The 21487-nt window shown below is 37.7% G+C and overlaps 1 non-coding gene across 1 annotated transcript; it reads right to left on the reverse strand.

The window, feature by feature from the left end:
• Positions 1-18254: 18254 nt before the first annotated feature.
• On the reverse strand, positions 18255-18361 carry LOC128294918 (small nucleolar RNA R71). The gene has a single exon (XR_008285225.1). It is a non-coding gene; the product is annotated as a small nucleolar RNA R71 (small nucleolar RNA).
• Between the last annotated feature and the right edge of the window lie 3126 nt (positions 18362-21487).

A 21487-nucleotide genomic window follows, 5' to 3' on the forward strand; every position in this document is an offset into this window, starting at 1 on the left:
GCACTCATTCAGTCATTAAACACAATTAGGCTATCTAAAATTTACATCTTTGGTAAAATGATCATTTTGCCGGTAGACTTTAGCAAAATAACCATTTTACCCCCATGCCCAAAATTCAATTTTTATCGAATTTCTTCGTATTTCAAGCCTAGCTAAACTCTTTTACTACTAGAGAAACCCCAAATTCTCACTATTTCACACACTTATTACTTAATTTGCGACTTATGAAAATAGTTCCTTTAGGTGTTTTCATGCCAACACCCTTCATAAAAGTTGTTTATAACACAACTAGGACTCATTTTCCTCCATAAAAACTTAGCATATACCCCAAATACATCCATGGAAAAATCTTAAACTCTTGACCATTTTGTAAGATATCACTCTCATTTGAAAGCTCATGCTTCAAGGGTCTCAAAAAGTGTAAAAATCTTGAAGAAAACTAATTAAAATCACTTATGAGTGCTTTAAGTTGCTGCAGATTTTTTAGCTTTCAAACCTCAATATTTGATGATATTTTCGGTCAAAAAGGAAGAAGGAGTGAGGGAAAAATAAAAACTAGGCTTTTAGGCATCAATTTATTACATACGAGGTCATCAAAATACCTAACATGTTAACCACCTATTTTCTTGTCTTATGGCCGACCAACCTATTCCAATAGGGTCTAAATGCCCTTTAAATACTCCTAATTTTAATTCTCTAGCTACTTGGCACCTTTGGGTACTAAAATGTAACTTTTGCCTTTTATGCGATTTAGTCCTTTTTCGCAATCGGGATTGAAAATATTAAAATTAACTCACCAAATTTTTTCATGCACTAATATAATTGTACTATAACCTCATAAAAATAATAAAAATAATTCTTCTATCTTCGGATTTGTGGCCCCGAGACCACTGTTCTGAATAGGCCCTAAATCGGGCTGTTACATTTTTTGGACCACTTGAACTTCACATCTTTCTGTAGTAATCTAGTCATCAGTGTAGCAATCATTGAGAATCCTTTTACAAAACAGCGATAATAGCCAGCTAGTCCTAGAAAGCTTCAGACTTCGGACACATTTCTTGGTGGTTCCAGTCAACAACTGCGAAAATCTTGCTTGGATCAACTCGTATGCCTTTCGCAGAAACAATATGTCCCAAAAATCCAACCTCTCTGAGCCAAAACTCACATTTGCTGAATTTAGCGAATAGTTGCTTGTCTCTCAATGTTTTTAATACGATTCTCAAATGTTAAGCATGTATAGACTCATATCGGGAATAGATCAGAATGTCATCAATGAATACAACAAAAAATCTGTATAATACAGTCTAAAAATCCGATTCATCAAATCTATAAAAGCTGCAAGAGCATTAGTTAATCCGAAAGACATAACAAGAAATTCATAATGCTCGTACCTTGTTTTGAACGCAGTCTTCGGCATATTCGAATCTTTAACTCATAGCTGATAATAGCCAAATCTCAGATCAATCTTCAAAAACACTATTGCTACTTTTAACTGATCAAACAAATCATCAATTCTCGGCAAAGGATACTTATTCTTAATCGTAACCTTATTGAGTTAACGGTAGTCAATGCACAATCTCATCGATCCATCTTTCTTCTTTACAAACAACACTGGGGCACACCAGGGCGAAAAACTAGGTCGTGCAAAACCTCTATCTGTTAACTCTTGCAACTGAGACTTCAATTCTTTCAATTCAGTAGGAGCCATTCTGTGCGGAGCTATTGATATTGGTGATGTTCCTAGTACTAATTCAATAGCAAACTCGACTTCTCCAGGAAACTCTTCTGGAAACACATCCCGATATTCACAAACTACTGGCATGATTAAATCTTTGATTCAAACACTTTTTTATCTAGTACATATGCAAGATAAGTGTCACAACCTTTTCTCACATATTTTTGAGCTAACATTGACAATATCACAACAGGTAATCCACTCAACTCATCAAATTCAATTTGAAGGATTTTATTATTCTAACATTTTAATTCAATAGTCTTTTGTCTACAATTCATGATGGCATCATGCAGAGTCAACCAATCCATATCGAAAATTACCTCAAATTCATCAAACAGTAATAGCATTAAATTTGCCGAAAAACAGTAACCTGAGTCATTAAAGGACAATTCTTGCAAACTTTATCAACTAGAACATACTTGCCTAAGGGGTTTGATACTTTAATCACAAACTTTATAGACTCAAGAGGTAGACTCTTACTAGATACTAAATTCTCACAAATATATGAATAAGTCGATCCAGGATCAATCAAGGTAATTACATTAGAGTCTGTAACACCCCAAACCCAGCCTAGACGTTATGGCCGAATCTGACGGTGTCACATGAAAATGTTTTTCGTAAAATAAAATTTCATTTGAAAGACCCCATTTTGTATTAACCCTCTTTGTAATCTTAGCTAGTATTTAGGTTGTCTTGTTCAGTGTTAAAACCCAAGTTGTTTTAGCAAAATGTTTAATCAATTAAATCGTAGTTACCTTTTTAAATCGTTGTTTGTTTGCGAAAGCTTTTTGAAATAGGATGCGTACTTGTGGTGTTTTGAAAAGCATTTATCATTTTTAAAACTTGTGTCCTACTACTAACAGATATGAATCATAATAAACAAATCCCAAATTAAAAGTTCAAAATTAAAGAGGTCTTATTACATAACCAAATAACCAAATTAAATTATAAAGTAAAATTTAATAAAAAAGTCCATGCAGTTGTGTGGCCATCTTTGAGTCCCTCGCAGCACCGACCCGCCTAAGGATTACCTACGCAGAAAACAGAAGGGTGAATTTATGAAAACTCGTGTGTAATCCCTTAACAACAGTCAGTCATATAGTAGGCATTTACAGTCTGGGCCTAAGCCCGCTTCAGTAACAATTTAATTTAAGTTAGGGCCTTAGCCCATTACAGTATCAGAATCAGTGTGGGCCTTAGCCCAATTTCGTAGTGGACACAGTACAGATTTGTAATCGGAAATCCTACCCAACCAGCCTCTACACACCACTCCGTCAAGCCCTACACACCATGAGGGGATAAAATCAACCCACCCATCCCTACACACTAGAAATAGCACCGATTGCTGCACAAAACAGAGATTGTAGCAGAGCTGGCAATACAGTACACTTCCTCTAATCATAATAACCCATCCCCATGCAACATATCATAATATCATGCATGTATGCAACATATATCAAATGGCATGCTCAATACAGTCATACATCTCATAAGGGCATAATAGACATTTTACCTTGTAGGGCATAATAGTCATTTATAAATTTTAGGGTCTAGGTATGCTTACTGACCCAACAATAGGTCCACAGTCGTCTCAAGCAACCCGTGTAACCCTAACAGTCAAATAGTGGAAATGGGCCCAAGGCCTATAATGTAGGCCAATGCGGGCTCACACACCCGTGTGGCCTACTATGCCCAAAAATGGCCTTGACTGTGCAAACTACACACCCTGGCCCAATAATCTCCACACGTTCGTTTGGTTTACCCGTGTGGGCCCACGAGCCCGTGAAATCGCTCATGGTGGCCTTTATGATCAACGCCCACGTTTATGTGTTCGGTTTACCATACGAGTGAGCGTACGCTCGTGTAGCACTAATAGTCACAATTATCGACTTTTTCCAATTTGTGATAATGGCAGTATGGTTACACACCTGATTGCGAAAATACAACTAGACAACGAGCACTCCAACCTATTTCAATAAAAGCTTCGGTTAGTATCCTAACAATCGAGTTGAAATGAGCCTTAATCAAAGCCCTTTGCAACGCCTCGAACTTGGGCCTAGAAGTATTGGGCCTTTAGTATAGGTCCGTAAGGAGGTTGTATGTAAGCATTTAATTGTACAAGGAAATGGCACAATTAATTATCTGCTTTAGTAGTTAATGGCCCTAAGAAGTGTTGGAGAAATCTTGGGTTCAAACCTGGGCTTTAGCAAAAATTTTAGTAATAAGTGAATAAACCCTGGGTGCTTGGATGAAGGCCTTTTAAATTATTGTGGTAAATAAATGACACAAGGAAGAATGTGGTCTAGTGGTTGTGGCGTCATTAAGGTTGCAAGGGAGCCTAGGTTCAAGTCTTGGCTCTTGCAATTTATTTTGGTTTTTCTTTTAAAGGAACTTAGGCTTTGGCCTATAGACCTTATATTTAATTGAGGATAAAATATGACACAGAAAGAGCCTGTGGTGGAGTGGCAAGGTGGCGTGTTGTGTAACTGTGAGGTCTAAGGTTCAAGTCTTGGGATGCATAATGAAGTATTTATTTTGCTGTTTGAGCTGTGTAGAAGGTGGAGTTGGACTGGAACTCTGTGGTTGAGGTGGTCATAAGAAAATAAGGAATTTTCCTAATGGTTGAAAGTAATCCCACATCGGAAAGCTAACATGGGAATTGGTGAGAAGCTGGCTTTAAATAGAGCGAACCAGATAAGTTGGTGAAAAAGAAAAAGGTGATTAAGACCCAATGCAGGATGTGCCAAGGTTGGTGATCATGGAGTTCGGTGCGTTCTCATAAACAAGTGTGTATTCACGTCCTTCTTTGCTAGAAATCGGCAAAAGCTGAAAGCCGCCACGAGCATTCTCTTGTGCTGGGGCTGTTCTGGGCCCATGGGCTCGCTTGTGTAAATCTAACTGTTAGGTGGGAAGTAGTTAGGCCTGATGGGCCATGTGAACGAGATTGGGCCTAAAGGGGCCAAATGAATAAGTGTGGATCTGTCTATGTTTAGTAAAGGGGTTGTGGACCTAGTTTTTGGTAACTACTCAAGGAAACACAAAACTTAAATAATTAATTAATCGCAACCGTGGACGAGTCATAAGGTTAAGGTATGGCAATGGGTATATGCATGTCTAGGATTGGATCTAGGGAGAGCTTGGTACTTAAGTGGTCTTAATGACTCACCTCCTTTTCTTTAGAATCCTACCTGGTGCATAGTATCTGTTCACTTTAGCCAACGAGAACTTGTTAACGAGCCAAGGTAAGTAACAAACCCATAATAAAAAGAAATTACCGAAATAACCTCGATTGTGAAATTACAAAAATACCCTCGATTTGTAAAATTATCAAAATACCCCCAATTTTTGAAATTATCAAAACACCCTCGATTTGTAAAATTACCAAAATACCATCGATTTTAAAAATTACCGAAATACCCTCAATTGTGAAATTACTAAAATACCCTCGATTTGTAAAATTACCGAAATACCCTCGATTTGTGAAATTACTGAAACACCCTCGATTTGTAAAATTACCGAAACACCCTTGATTTGTAAAATTACTGAAACACCCTCAATTTGTATAATTACCAAAATACCCTCGATTTGTAAAATTACAGAAATATTTTTAAAATTACTGAAATACCCTCGATTTGTAAAATTATTGAAGCACCTCTGATTTGTAAAATTATCAAAATACCCTTGTAGTTTAAAATTACCGAAATACCCTTGTAGTGTAAAATGACCGACATACCCCTATAGGGTAAAATGACTGTTTTTCCCTTGAGGGTAAATGACTGACTTAGATTTCGAATTTGACTGATTTGATTATTAATATATGACTGTATTTTAATTGACTTGATTGGGGTTGTATGACTGATATGCTTTTAATATATGTTTAAACGACTGTTACTGTGTATGGCCATTCTGCATACACGTGTGATGATTGAGCATGACATACATGACATATTGCATGGGTTGGGAAATATGGAACGGAGGAAGTATATGAGGATCACATGGTTGTTTGACGACCGTGGATCCACCGATGGCTATTAAGCCTAATATTTGATTAGCAGCTTGCTGCAATGAAGGTAGTACCGTAACTAGGCTACCATTGATATGTATCAAATGGGTGGGCTGATATTTATATCCCCACATGATGTGTATCGAGGGAAAAAGTTGGTGTGTAGCGGTTGGATTATTGGGGTGGGCTGCACAGCATTGCATGTATGATATTATTGTGATATTATTGCAATGTGGGCTTCGGCCCAACTGAGGCAAAGATGGGCTAGGCCCAATTGATTCTGTTATGGGCTGTGACCCAAATGATATTGTAACGGGCTTTGGCCCACGTATGCTCGAATCGATCTGCATCGTTATCGTAATAGGCTCCATTTGCATCGATTCTAAATTCGTCTATTTCTTGGTCGTTACTCTAGTAAGGGGATTACAAACTGAGTTTTCGTAAACTCACCCCGTTTATTAATTGTGCAGGTAATCTTCAGCGTTAGTTGGATAGGTGTCGCAGATGGACTCGTAGACGACCACACAACTGCACATGTTTTTCTATTTCGTTTATTTTGTTAAACACTTTGTTTTTTGATTTGGGTTGTATTAGGGCCTCTTTATTTTCTTAACCTTTTTATTTGGGAAATTTATTTAGTATGCTTAATATCTGCTAGAAGTAGGGCACGGTTTTTTGAAACAACAACTGGTTTTCAAAATATCACGTTTCCGCAACTGTTTAAAAGTAAGCTTCCGCAGCAAGTAAAGTTTTAAGGGAATTAACGTTTCACAAGTTTTAAAATGGCCAGAGGTTTTGAGTAGTAAGAAGGGTTTTCAATGAGAACATGGTTTTCGAAAAACAGTTCAATGTGACACGCCAGATTCGGGCCTAACTTCTAGGCCGGGTTTGGGGTGTTATATTTAGTGGTATCAGATCAAGTTACAAAACTAGGCTGTGGAATGGGTTTTAAAATTGGATTTTCGAAAGAATTGTTTCAAAAAAGTTTGAAAAGATTTGAAATATTTGAAATGTTTTTCTAAATATTTTCCTGAAAGTGTGGTTACCAAGTCTCTGGCACCGAATCCATAAGTTTTCTGTTAGACAGTACTTAAAGTTAGATTTTGTATTTATTCAGTGTATGTTCTGGAAATCAGCTTTTTTTTTTTAGTTAGCAACAATACTGTGATGGATTTCTAAGACAAGCAAGGTCGCGAGGAGTTGCCCGTCCCCCCGAAACATGAGATGGTTCAGGAAACTGTAGTCAAGGTAAGTCCGCTAACTTCGGGTACCAATAACTCGGAGCTTGGTCGGCACTGATCCAGTTGGTAAGGGAAGTGCTGGAAGAAGTGTTTGAGGCAAGAGTTAAGGCGTATGGTGAAACACTTCAGGCTAGGCACTTGGAGTGCAACAGGAAGATGGATCACAGTTCCTTTTAAGTCAGGTGTGTTTTGTTTGGATGTGATGTTTGAATATAGAAATTGTAGGCATCTATGGTAAATATTTGTTTGCTTCTGTGGTTAGATGTTTTTGTTGGGTGTGAGAGGTTTTGAGATTAAGTTAAAAGTGTATTCATGTAGTTTGGAACTAGAGTGCGCAGCGGGAGCCTAGTGGTGTAGATTGAGCTAAGCGCTTGTTCAGATAGTTGGAAATTTTGAGAACGAAATTTCTTTAAGGGGGTAGAATTGTAACGCCCCGAATTTGGGCCTAGAAGTGTTGGGCCTTTGGTATGGGTCCCTAAGGAGGTTGTATTTAAGCATTTAATTGTACAAGGAAATGATACAATTAAATGTCTGCTTCAGTGGTTAATGGCCTTGAGAAGTGTTGGAGAAATCTTGGGTTCAAACCTAAGCTTTAGCAAAAATTTTGGTACTAAGTGAATAAAACCCTGGATGCTTGGATGAAGGCCTGTTAAATTATTGTGGTAAATAAATGATACAAGGAAGCATGTGGTCTAGTGGTTGTGGCGTCATTAAGGTTGTAAGGGAGCCTGGGTTCAAGTCTTGGCTCTTGCAATTTATTTTGATTTTTCTTTTAATAGAACCTGAACTTTGGCCTATAGACCTTATATTTAATTGAGGATAAAATATGACACAGAACGAGCCTGTGGTGGAGTGGCAAGGTGGCGTGTTGTGTAACCGTGAGGTCTAAGGTTCAAGTCTTGGGATGCACAATGGAGTATTTATTTTGCTGTTTGAGCTATGTAGGAGGTGGAGTTGGACTGGAACTCTGTGGTTGAGGTGGTCATAAGAAAATAAGAAATTTTTCTAATGGTTGAAAGTAATTGAACATTGGGAAGCTAACATGGGAATTGATGAGAAGCTGGCTTTAAATAAAGCGAACCAGATGAGTTGGTGAAAAAGAAAAAGGTGATTAAGACCCAATGCAGGATGTGCCAAGGTTGGTGATCGTGGACTTCGGTGCATTCTCATAAATAGATGTGTATTCACACCCTTCTTTGTTAGAAATCGGCAAAAGTTGAAAGCTAGCACTAGCGTTCTCGTGTGCTGGGGCTGTTTTAGGCCTCGATGGGCCCGTGGGCTCGCTTGTGTAAATCTAACTGTTAGGTGGGAAGTAGTTGGGCCTGATGGTCCATATGAATGTGATCGGGCCTGATGGGCCTTATTAATGTAATTGGGCCTGATGGGCCATGTGAACGAGATTGGGTCTAAAGGGGCCAAATGAATAAGTGTGGATCTGTTAGTGTTTAGTAAAGCGGTTGTGGACCTAATTTTTGGTAACTACTCAAGGAGACATAAAACTTAAATAATTAATTAATCGCGACCGTGGACGAGTCATAAGGTTAAGGTGTGGCAATGGGTATATGCATGTCTAGGATTGGATCTAGAGAGAGCTTGGTACTTAAGCGGTCTTAATGACTCACCTCCTCTTCTCTAGAATCCTACCTGGTGCATAGTATCTGTTCACTTTAGCCAACGAGGACTTGTTAATGGGCCAAGGTAAGTAATAAACCCATAATAAAGAGAAATTACTGAAATACTCTCAATTTGTAAAATTACCAAAATACCCCCAATTTGTAAAATTACCAAAATACCCTCGATTGTAAAATTACTGAAATACCCTCGATTTGTAAAATTACCGAAATACTCCTGATTTGTGAAATTATCGAAACACCCTCGATTTGTAAAATTACTAAAATACCCTCGATTTGTAAAATTACCAAAATACCTTCGATTGTGAAATTACTAAAATACCCTCAATTTGTAAAATTACTGAAATACCCTTGATTTGTGAAGTTACCGAAATACCCTCGATTTGTAAAATTACCGAAACACCCTCTATTTGTAAAATTTTCAAAACACCCTCGATTTGTAAAATTATCGAAATACCCTCGATTTGTAAAATTACTAAAACACCCTCGATTTATAAAATTATCGAAACATCCCCGATTTTTAAAATTATCGAAATACCCTTGTAGTGTAAAATTACTGAAATACCCTTATCGTGTAAAGTGACCGACATACCCCTGTAGGGTAAAATGACTGTTTTGCCCTTGAGGGTAAATGAACGACTTAGACTTCGAATTTGATTGATTTGATTATTAATGTATGACTGCGTTTTAATTGACTTGACTGTGGTTGTATGACTGATATGCTCTTAATATATGTTTAAAAGACTGTTACTGAGTATGGCCATTTTGCATACACGTGTGATGATTGAGCATGACATACACGGCATATTGCATGGGTTGGGAATTATGGAACGGATGAAGTATATGAGGATCGCATGGTTGCTTGACGACCGTGGATCCACCGATGGCTATTAAGCCTAATATTTGATTAGCAGCTTGTTTCAATGAAGGTAGTACCGCAATCGGGCTGCCATTGATGTGTATCGAATGGGTGGGTCGATATTTATATCCCCATATGATGTGTACCGGGGACGGAGTTGGTGTGCAGTGGTTGGATTATTGGGGTGGGCTGCACAACATTGCATGTATGATATTATTGTGATATTATTGCGATGTGGGCTTCGGCCCAATTAAGGCTAAGATGGGCTAGGCCCAATTGATTCTGTTATGGGCTGTGACCCAAATGATATTGTAACGGGCTTTGGCCCACGTATGCTTTGAACTAGACTGTACTATTACTGTAATGGGCTCCGGCCCAGACTAATTCTGAATTCTGTCTGTTTACTGGTTGTTACTCTAGTAAGGGGATTACACACTGAGTTTTCATAAACTCATCCCGTTTATTAACTGTCCAGGTAATCCTCAACGTTAGGTGGATCGGTGTCACAGAGGGACTCGGAGACTACCACACAACTGCACATTTGTTTCTATTTCGTTTATTTAGTTAAGCACTTTGGTTTTTGATTTGGGTTGTATTAAGGCCTCTTTATTTTCTTAACCTTTTTATTTGGGGAAATTTATTTAGTATGCTTAATATCTGTTAGAAGTAGGGCACGGTTTTCCAAAACAACAACTGGTTTTCAAAATATCATGTTTTTGCAACTGTTTAAAAGTAAGCTTCGACAGCAAGTAAGGTTTTAAGGGAATTAATGTTTCCAAGTTTTAAAATGGCCAGAGGTTTTGAGTAGTAAGAAGGGTTTTCAATGAGAACATGGTTTTTGAAAAACACTTCAATGTGACATGCCAGATTCGAGCCTAACTTTTAGGACAAGTTTAGGGTGTTACACCCTTAATCAGAAAATTACCTTTCACTTACTAGATAGGTCAATTGAAGCTTGCCCACCTACTTTGCTGCAAGAACCTAATCCCTAGGCCTTAGGGATTGCCTGTATTATAGCCGAGCCTTGTCAACCATTAGAGAAAAGAACAGTTTGAACTAAAAGAATAATCACTTACCGAAAACGTAGGGTTAAGGTTAGAGGTAAAGGACAATCGGCCTATCCCTATAGAAGAGCCGAAAGTACACAATATGTTGGAGGCAAACTAAACAATTGTACCCCTATCACAAAACGACAACACAGGTAGAGTTAGGTGTAAGACTACAAAAGATAAAGAGGGAGAAAGGAAGAAAAAATGCCTAACCGAATAGTTGTATTACCACCAAAGTCGATATGGATGAAGAGAGAAGAGTCAGCACAGAGGGAAAAGAAAGAATGGTGTTCAGCCAAGCACAACGGATTGGAGAAGCCAGAGAAAGAGAGGCAATAGATCAATGAAAAATCGATTTGAAAGGAAAAGAGGAGGAAGAGAATTGGTTCACCAAGAATGAAGAAATCTTTAGAGGAAAAAAGAAAAGTATTTGGTCACAAAGGTATCAAGGGAAGTATGGTTGTCAGAAAGTAGAGAGAAGAGAACAAAAACCAAAATAGTCCAAATGAAAGTACCTAAATGGTCCCTTAATGTGAATTTGGCTATTGCTAAGTGTAAGAAAGAACCCAAAAAGCACTCGTTAGAAATCAAAGTGAGGAGGAAAAGCAACAAAAATGCACAGAAATCAAAACTCAAGCTCACCCTCAGTCGAATTCTACCCCAAACCAAATTCATTGGTTGTCTACAATTCTAATTTGGCATCAACACTCCCTCCACTTCAAATCCCCTTGATCCTCTCCTAAAATCTCTCTACAACATCCTCAAACCAATCACTGTCCAAATCCCCCTTTTCTCCTCCTAATTTCAACTACATAATCCCCTATACCCCTCAAACACTCTAATTGTCCAAGCCACAGAGTTCCACTGACATACAACCTCTTACACGGTAACTTGCAAAATAAAACACACCTTGCTCCAAGCAGGACTCGAACTCCAGTCTTTTAGTAATAGTAACACAACACTATCCCTTAGACCATCAGGCTTTTTATGACATGTTTTACCAACTTTTATTTAAGAAGCCTACTGACTAGAGACAATGTTTAATCAAGTAAAAAAAAAAAACTTAGTACAAGCCAAGGCTTGAACTCAGGACTTCTCAGACACTCCTAGAACACATAACCTTTGAAGCAAATAGATATTTGTGCAACACAACAACAAAAATAAATGCTTAGATTTTGGGGCGTTACAGTTTCATAGAGAGAAAATGTACCGGTGATAACATCTGGTGACGACGCATCTTCACGAGCACTAATAACATAAACTCTTTGGCGCTCGAGCCTCAGATCTCACGGCAGAGTCCTTTGTCGTTCCTTTACTACTGGTCACATTTCCCACATTTCTAGGTGGTCTCCTTCTAGCAACTGTGTTACTTGGTCTTGCATTCTAAAATTTATCTTTCTCGACTAACTCAAGGCAATCTCGAATAAAGTGATCTAACGAACAACAATTGAAACAAGCTTTATTATTCATCCAGCAATCCCCAAAATGTCATTGTCCACACTGTTGACACTTGGGTTTATTGTTTTCACACTACCAACACTTGACATCGAAGTAGCTTGAGCTTTAGGACTCGAGTATTACTTCCCAAGATCTCTATTTGGATATCCCACTGAAGCTATTGAACGATTATATAAATCTCGTGATTTCTTTGATGAAGACTGATATGGTTTACTCATTAACCTCTTTCTCGAGTCTCTAGCCTCGAAATCAACTTTTCTCTTTTCTTTGCCAAGTTCCTCAGCTTTGCAAGCTCGGTCAACTAGTACCACAAACTCTTTCAATTCCAAAATCCCAACTAGCAGTATGATGTCTTTGTTCAACTCGTCTTCAAATCTTTTACACATAATTGCCTCTATGGAAACACATTCTCGAGCATATTTACTGAGTCTTACGAACTCTCTCTCATACTCTATCACAAGCATTCGACCTTGCTTCAATTCCAAAAACTCTTTTCGCTTTTGATTGATAAAACACTGGCTGATGTATTTCTTTCTGAACTCAGCTTGAAAGAATTCCCACGTGACTCTTTCTCTCGGTACCACAGATATCAAAGTGTTCCACCATTAATATGCAGTGTCTCTCAGAAGTGATACGGTGCATTTTACACATTCAGCTGGTGTGAAGATAGTTCATCAAATACTCTGATCATATTATCAAGCCAAAACTCAACTCTCTTAGGATCTTCATCAACGATAGCTCTAAACTCTTCAGCCCTATACTTTCAGATTTTATCAAATGGCAACTTACTCAATCGTAAATGTTCAACTACTTGAGGAGCTACGGGGACCGGTTGGGGAATAGGTGAGGGTGGAGGTTGCTGAGCAGCCGGACTTGTTCGGACAAACTCAGTGAACCACTCATTCATCATATGGAAGAAGGCTTCCTTGGCCTCTCCTCCCTGACTACCCGATACGGGTCTCTACTCAGACTGTGCTACTCAGTGAACGGAGGCTGGTGTATTACTCTTAACATCATCAGGCACAGGTTGATTGAAATCCATTTACTATAAAAAAACACGTTTTAAATTATCAGGAGATATCACACTATCACAGGTTATATATGGCATGTATAGCTAGACTCCCACACACACTACGTTAGCCCTAGAATCGACTAAGTCGTAGCTCTGATACTAACAAATGTAACACCCCTCTCCCATATTCATTTCCAGAATAGGGTTACGGAGCATTGCCAGACTTATTTCATAAATAAAGATACATTTCATATACATTTTCCATTTCCAAATAAACATCATTCATAATCAATCATCAAGTCCCTAATTCAAGCTTACGAGGCTCAAAACATGCATTCAGGGTAGTAGGGACTAAACCAATAACTTATGAAATTTTTGGAAAACTTAGAAAATTTTACAAAATACAATGGCGAAACGCCCGTGTGGCCCGACCGTGTGTCTCACACGTGTCACAAGTTGTGTGGACATTCGAAATGGGATCACATGCCCATGTCCCAGCCCGTGTCTGACCCCGTGTAATCTCTGACTTGGGTCACACGGCCAACCACACGCTTGTGTGACTAGCCCGTGTGCCCTTCAAAATTCCCACACACGCCCGTGTGCCAGCCCGTGTGCTAGGCTGTGCCAAACCTGTAAGGTATACTAACTTATGCCACACGGCCAAGTCACACACCCGTGTGCTGGGTCATGTGGAGCATACTGACTTGATTTCTAATTAAACAGCAGGAGACACATAGCCGTGTCATTTGACCGTGTATCACTCACGATTGAGACACAAGCCAATTCAAATGGCTAAATTCATTACCAAACCATAAACCAAAATTACCGTAATTCCTATACATGCCATATAACCAAAATAGAAGTTCAAAAATATTAAAACAGAAGCTCGATAGTGTGATGCAAGCTCCGACGATTCCCAAATCTGAGCTAGCTTCGATATCTCTATAAAACATGGAAAAATAAACAAAGTCAGTTATAAATCTTAGTAAGCTCATATAATTAATAAGTAAAACTCATCATTTAATCACCATTTAAGTAATATAACATAGTATACTTCGAATTCATGTAATGATAAGGTTAACATATATTCAATCACATAATTAATCAAGATCTCATAACTTTCATAGTTTCAAAGCTCGTACAATTTCCATACATACCTGTACTGATACGTATCTATTTCTCACCATTTCATATCTACGATATACCATTAAACCATTTAGAATACTATCAGATACTCAGAAATCTCGTACTTTAAGTGCCAATACATAGCCGAAGCTATCTCAATCTTATATCACATATAATGATCACTCTCGACCTATTAACGGGTCTGCTCACACAAGTTGACGGTCATGTCGTAGCTACACGGTGCTGCACACACAAGCTGATGAGAATTTCTGACACTTCACATAACCCCTAATGCCATGTCATTCGTATCCTAATATATTCCTAAAGTTCAACCGGGATTTCTTAATGTCAAATCTTTGTCGAATATATTCTCAAGGTCATATTCTCAAATAATTCAATAATAAAGAATTTAAAACACAATTATATTAATGCCTATTAACATACGAACTTACCTCGAATGCAAAAACAATAAAATGAGTCGATTAGTCCAACACTTTGTTTTTCCCTGATCTCAATCTGAATTTCGCTTTTCTTGATCTATATGTAACGAAAATTAACTTATTTAATTATCAATCTATTCAATTTAATCCGAATATCAAATTATGGTAACTTTACACTTTTGCCCTTAATATTTAAATTTCTTTACAATTTAGTCCTTATCTCATAAAAATACAAAATCATGCAATTAAGTCCTTACCCATGCAAGCCGAATTTCTCTTATTACCATAGCAGCCCATATTTTCCATTTATTTCACAATTTAACAACAAAATTTTAACATTTCTCAATTTAATCCCTAAATGACAATTTTGTCAAAAATCATTTTACAAATATTTTTTATCTAACAATAAGCATACATTTTCTATCATCAAACATCAAAATACACATAGATTCATCAATTGAAAAATCGTAAACCTTTAACGATTTTGCAAAATAGTCGCTGGGCTAACTAGACTAAGCTGCAATGATCTCAAAAACATAAAAATCATTAAAAACGAGATAAAATATACTCATTAATTGAGCTAGAAGGTAGCCGAACCCTAGAAAACTTCTATGGCTTTTATGCTTTGAAATTTTTGATGGAAGAATTGAAGAAGAAAGATGATAGCTTTTCTTTTTTATTAATTTACTTATTATTTTACTAAATTACCTTTTTAACCTAATTAATAAACCATTAAAATCACTTAATTAATGGCCATATTTTTCTACTCATATTAAAAATAGGCTAATTACTACATAAGGACCTCCACTTTAAGGCTCTATAGCTATTAGACACCTTTAGCTAATAAAACTCATGTTTTACACTTTACGCGATTTAGTCCTGTTTATCAAATTAGACACTCAAACGATAAAATTTCTTAACGAAATTTTTACACAATCATAAAATCATACTGTAAACATTAAAATAATAATAAAATAATTATTTTGACCTTGAATTTGTGGTTCCAAAATCACTATTACGATTCGACTAAAAATGGGCTATTATAGAGAAGGCTTATGATTAGGTTCGCTGGGAATTTATTAAGGGTTCTTTTAAAGCAACATGTATTTCTATTATCTTAAATAAATTTATTATGTCTGCTATATCTAGTTCTACTATGCAGATTCTTTGGAATGGAGTGTCGTTTTCGAAATTCAGACTAGCCAGGGGTATTTGGCAGGGGTGCCCTTTATCATTGTACTTATTCATTATGTGTATGGAGTGGCTTGGCCAAAACATTCATTTGAGAATATAAGGCGGTAAATGGAAACCTATTCGCCTTAGTCATTCAGGTCCAACTATCTCTCATTTGGTGTTTATAGATGACCTTATTATTTTTAGGAAAATGGACAATAATCAAGCTAGGTTGCTGAGTAGAATCCTAAAGGATTTTTGTAGTTTTTTGGTCATCAGGTGAGTGCAAGGAAATATAATATTTTCTTCTCTAAAGGAGTTAGTGAAGAGACTAGGAAACTCCTTAACGGCATGTTGGGATTTAATAGGTTATAAAATCTTCGTTCTTATTTGGCAATCCCTTTCCTTCATGAGAAAGTGACCTGATAAACCGTAATTTATACATATTTTTACCTCATGCTTAGCATATTTTTGGATGAATTATCCTTATATTTGATGAATTCGATACTCCTAATCCTTTAATTTCATATTTTATACTTAGGTGAGCATAGGAGAGTAAAAAGAGTGAGAAACGGGTCGAAAACGGAGAAAATGGACCAACATGGGAAATCAACATGGTCTGGACTTCCTTACACGGGTAGGCCACACGGCCGTGTACATTTGGTAGAATCAAAGCACGACTCACACAGGTAGACCACACGCCTGTGCCTATTTAACAACCTTGACCACGGTCTGAAGCAATCGCATACGGGCGTGTCACACGGGTGTGTCCCTGTCGAGCCCAAGTATAGTCCTATTCAGAAAAGGCCACTTTTGAGGGATTTTAGGCATTCTAAAGCCTATTTAAACACCTAAGGAGGCACTTAGAAGAGGACACAGAGAGTAGGAGGCAAGAAATTACTCAAGGAAAGCTGATTGATCCATCTCAAAAGCCGGATTCATCGTCAAGACTGAAGATCTCCCTTCAATTTCCTTCAGGAGTTTTGGGTTTTCTTTATGTTTTGTTATCTTTATTCTTCTGAGATGTTGGATTTCATAATTATGAACTAAACCCCCTAAATACCTAAGGGGAATGAAACCTAAGATGGATCTTGTTATTTTTACCTGAATTGTATGATAAATATTTAACTTGTTCTTAATTATGGATTCTTAATTCTTGTTTTAATATTCCAGGATATTGATTCAAGTTAATGCGCTTATTCAGAGGAGCAAAAGTCCCTGTCTAAGAGTACATTTGTCGTAATTAAACGGAGTTTATTGCACGCCTAGGGATAAGGTGACAAGATTTTACCGGATTAGGGTGAAACCTAATAAGGGAGTCCATAGAACGAGTTAATGCAACACTAGGATGTTAATTAGAAAGAGAATTCAATTAATCAACCTAGGGTTAGACGTTATTAGTCTCGAGAGAGATAATAATATAACTTAGGGATTTCTATGGATCAAGTCAAATGAATAAATCGTCTGATTCAGAGTCCAATAACAAGTGAAGTCTAGGTGGATTTTTCCTTGAATATTGTCTTAATCAATTGAGTTTTCCCAAAAGCTTTTCCCCAATTTTCTCTCTGTGCACCCTTAGTTTAGTTAATTAGTTTAGATAAACAAATCCTTTAATTTTTAGGCTAGATAATAAAAAGAAAGTAATTACTAGTACTCCTGGTTCCTTTGGGTTCGACAATCCGGTCTTGCTCAAGCTATACTACTGTTTGATAGGTACACTTGCCTTCATCGTGATAATAGTTAGTTTCAAGAATGATTAATTATAAATTTTTAAAACCTATTGCGAATATCAAGTCTCAAGTTTTTGGCACCGTTTTCGGGGAATTAAGATATTAGGAACAATTGATTTTTATTACTTTGGCCATTTTACTTTATTTGCAACTTAAATTTTTATTTTCTTTTCTAATTTTCTCTTTTATTCGCTTCTGATAGGTCTTTTATAGTGTATGACTAGAAGAAACCCGTCGGAACCATTACTTTTTGATAGTGAGATCGATCGCTCAGCTTATAGAAACCAAAGAGAAATAAGTCGAAGCTTAAGCTACACAGAGGAAGAGTAAGAGGACGATATTCAAACCACAACCGAGGAGATGGCTGAAAATTAGGAAAATCTGCTACCTCCTGCGATTGCCGTTGATCCAGTAAATCAGAATCATGCTCCACGCACTATGTATGATTATGCTAAACTGAATTTAATAGGAACTGAGTCAAGTATAGTTAGGTCTTCTATTGCTGCAAATAATTTTGAACTAAAACCTAACACGATTCAAATGATTCAGCAATTTGTTCAGTTTGATGGTTTGCAGGATGAGGATCCAAACAATCACCTGGCAAATTTTCTGGAGTTTTGTGACACATTTAAAATCAATGAAGTCTCTGACGATGCCATACGCCTTCAATTATTTCCCTTTTCATTAAGGAATAAGGCTAAACAGTGGTTGAACTCGTTACCACTTGGGTCAATCACTACTTGGGAACAAATGACCGAAAAGTTTTTACTTAAATATTTTTCACTGGCTAAAACGGCTAAATTAAGAAATGATATCTCCTCTTTTGTGCAGATGGATTTAGAAACATTATATGATGCATAGGAGAGATACAAGGACCTATTGAGAAGGTGCCCTTACCATGGGTTACCACTCTGGGTACAGGTTCAAACTTTTCACAATGGGCTGAATCCTTCGACTAGACAGATGGTTGACGCAGCCGCTAGTGAGACTATTAATAATAAGACACCTAAGGATGCTTATGAATTTATAGAAGAGATGTCACTGAATAATTATCAGTGGCAAGTCTTGAGGACAAGTCCAACAAAAGCAGCTGGCGTTTTTAACGTCGATTTGCTCACCATGCTCTTTAATCAGGTAGAACTTTTGAATAGAAAAATTGATGGTTTTCTTGGTTCTTCACATGTTCACCCAGTAATGCAATGCAATGCAAGTGAAAGAGGAACAAGCAATTCAGAATACCCACCTTATGGACACAACATGGAAAATGAGCAATTAAATTATATGGGTACTAATACTCGACCTCAAAATAATCCTTATAGCAACACTTACAATGCAGGATGGAGGAACCACCCAAATTTCTCATGGGGGGCTAAGGGAATTAGAGACCACCACCACCTTCAGGCTTCCAACAACCACCTTACCAACAAGAGAAAAAGCCGAACCTTGAGGAGATGCTAACCAAATTCATCTCAGTGTCAGAAACTCAATTTCAGAATACTGAGATAGCACTTAAGAATTAACAAGCGTCGATCCAAGGGCTCGAAACTTAGATAGGCCAGCTGGCTAAATTGATATCTGAACGACCATAAGGTAGCTTACCGAGTAACACTGAATCTAACCCAAGAGAGCAGCTTAATACGATTACCATTCAATATGAGGAAGGGATAGTTGCACCTGAACCAGAACCAAGGCAAGAAACTGTGGTAAGTAAAGGTAAAGGTGAGGTGAACCACAATGACCAAAAATAGGTAAGTAAAAAGTACAAACCATGTGTACCATACCCAAATGCGACAAGGAATGACCACTCAGATGAACAATTCGGTAAATTCCTTAAACTTTTAAATAAATTACATATTAACTTACTGTTTATTGGGGCTCTTTCGTAGATGCCGAACGCAGTTAAATTTTTAAAGGAACTTTTAGCAAATAAGAAAAAGTTAGACGAGGCGTCGCATGTGGAGATGAATACAATTTCCTCAGCCATTCTACAGAATAAGCTGGCCAACAGATTGCAAGATTTATGGAGTTTTACAATTCCTTGTTTAATTGGTAGCTTAGATGTTAATAATGCTTTGACTAATTTAGGGGCTAGTATCAATGTCGTGCCTTGCAAAATGTTTAAGCAACTAGGTCTTGGGAAACCCAAACAAACTAGGATGAGCATTCAATTAGCAGATAAAAAAATCAGATTTCCTAGGGGTATTATTGAAGATGTACTCGTTAAATTGACAAATTTATATTCCCAGTTGATTTCGTTGTTCTAGACATAGAGGAGGATAGTAACGTGTCTTTAATTTTAGGGAGGCCCTTTTTAGCAACTTCTAGAACAATAATTGATGTTGGTACAGGTGAACTCACACTTCGTGTGGGTGATGACACAATCAATCTTCAAGCTCGTAATTTGAGTAACACCTCAAAAATCGAGGGTGATTGCATAAATCATTCTACTAGTACTGATCATTTAGTGAAACCTTCTGTACAGAAAACAGGTTCGAAGAGCGCACATGATCCTTGTTCAAGCAACAACAAAGGACCTATCTATGAAGAACGAAGGCTACGAGTTGATGAACTAGATGAATGGCGGACACATAAACCAAAACCGCACCTGGATGAGCTCAATATTACACCAAATCAACTTAAGGTTGGAGACAAAGTACTACTGGATGCAACAAATCCTCGTATTGCCACTTCTGAATCTAATGGAGAAATTCCTCTCACGGTACTCAATATTTTTCCATACGGTATAGTCGAGGTAATTTATCCTAAATTCGACACTTTTAATGTAAATAGTACTCATTTAAACCTTATTTTGATAAAATTGATAGCAGGGAGGAGGAGTGTAAACTCCTTGCACCACTATGACCATGCAGCAGAAAGGTAAGTCGAGCTTAGACTATAAATAAGTGCTTCTCGGGAGGTAACCCGAGCACAACGGTGTTAACTTCTTTAAATTTTAGTTTTTAACATTTAATCACTAACTGAGTACTTGGCCACAAGTTTTCCAGAACTACACGGCCAGGCACACGGGCGTGCCTTAGGCCATGCTCACACCAAGAGCGGAGACACGGCTTTGTGATACGGCCATGTGAAAATAGGGTAAAATTTCTCGCAAACACAGGATGCGATAAGTTACCATGGCCGTGCGACGTGGCTGTGGGCGAGACTGTCAAAACAACACGGGCGTCCTACACGCCCGTGTCTAGAAACCATGGTTGAAACTGAAAATTTAGCATGGACGTGTCCCACCACCCGTGCTCAAGACTGATAAACAACAAGGGCGTGCACCTATACACATGGGCGTGGGAGAAGCGAACGAACTAGGACATGGCTGTGCGACACGGCTGTGTGCACCAACATGCCTAAGGGACACGGCGGTGGGACAAATTTTAGACGTGCCCAAATTTGAAAATCACGATAAACACGGGCTGAAATAAGGGCACATGGGTGTTCCCCACATCTGTGTGCCCCAAAATCTATAAAACCCCTTACTATTCATGTGACAGCCCAAAATAGACCCTAGCCAGAATGTGGTTTCGAGACCACAAAACCGAGGCATAGCAATAATTTAAAATTTATTTTGATGCCTATAATATGTGAGTATTCATGTATGACATTTTTTGATGATTGATTTAGGGTTATAAAGGTGAATTTCACTAGAAAGGACTTGTGTGAGAAAATTTAGAATTTGAGATAGGCAAATGTGGAAGTGGCCTATTGATGCACACTAGGAAATGTTGTCCTTGCATGTCAAATTCCCCAAACTTGACTATAGTGGCCGGCCATGGTGATGAATATGGGCAAAAGAAAACATGTCTTAAACATGTTTTGCTAGTGGTGCATGTTTGAAATAATAAAATAAGAGTATGAAAAAAAAAAAGAAAAAAATGTTCATCCTTCTCCATAGGCTTGGCGAATGTACTAAGGAAAGAAAAGAAAAATTTGTTCATCCTTTCTCATCTTCTTGGCGAAATTACTAAGGGAAAAGGGGAGGATTTTGCTTCATGCTTGGGTTGGAAGAGACCTAGAAGGAG

The sequence above is a fragment of the Gossypium arboreum genome, chromosome 6 (genome assembly GCF_025698485.1).
Source record: "Gossypium arboreum isolate Shixiya-1 chromosome 6, ASM2569848v2, whole genome shotgun sequence".
NCBI classification, from domain to species: domain Eukaryota; kingdom Viridiplantae; phylum Streptophyta; class Magnoliopsida; order Malvales; family Malvaceae; genus Gossypium; species Gossypium arboreum.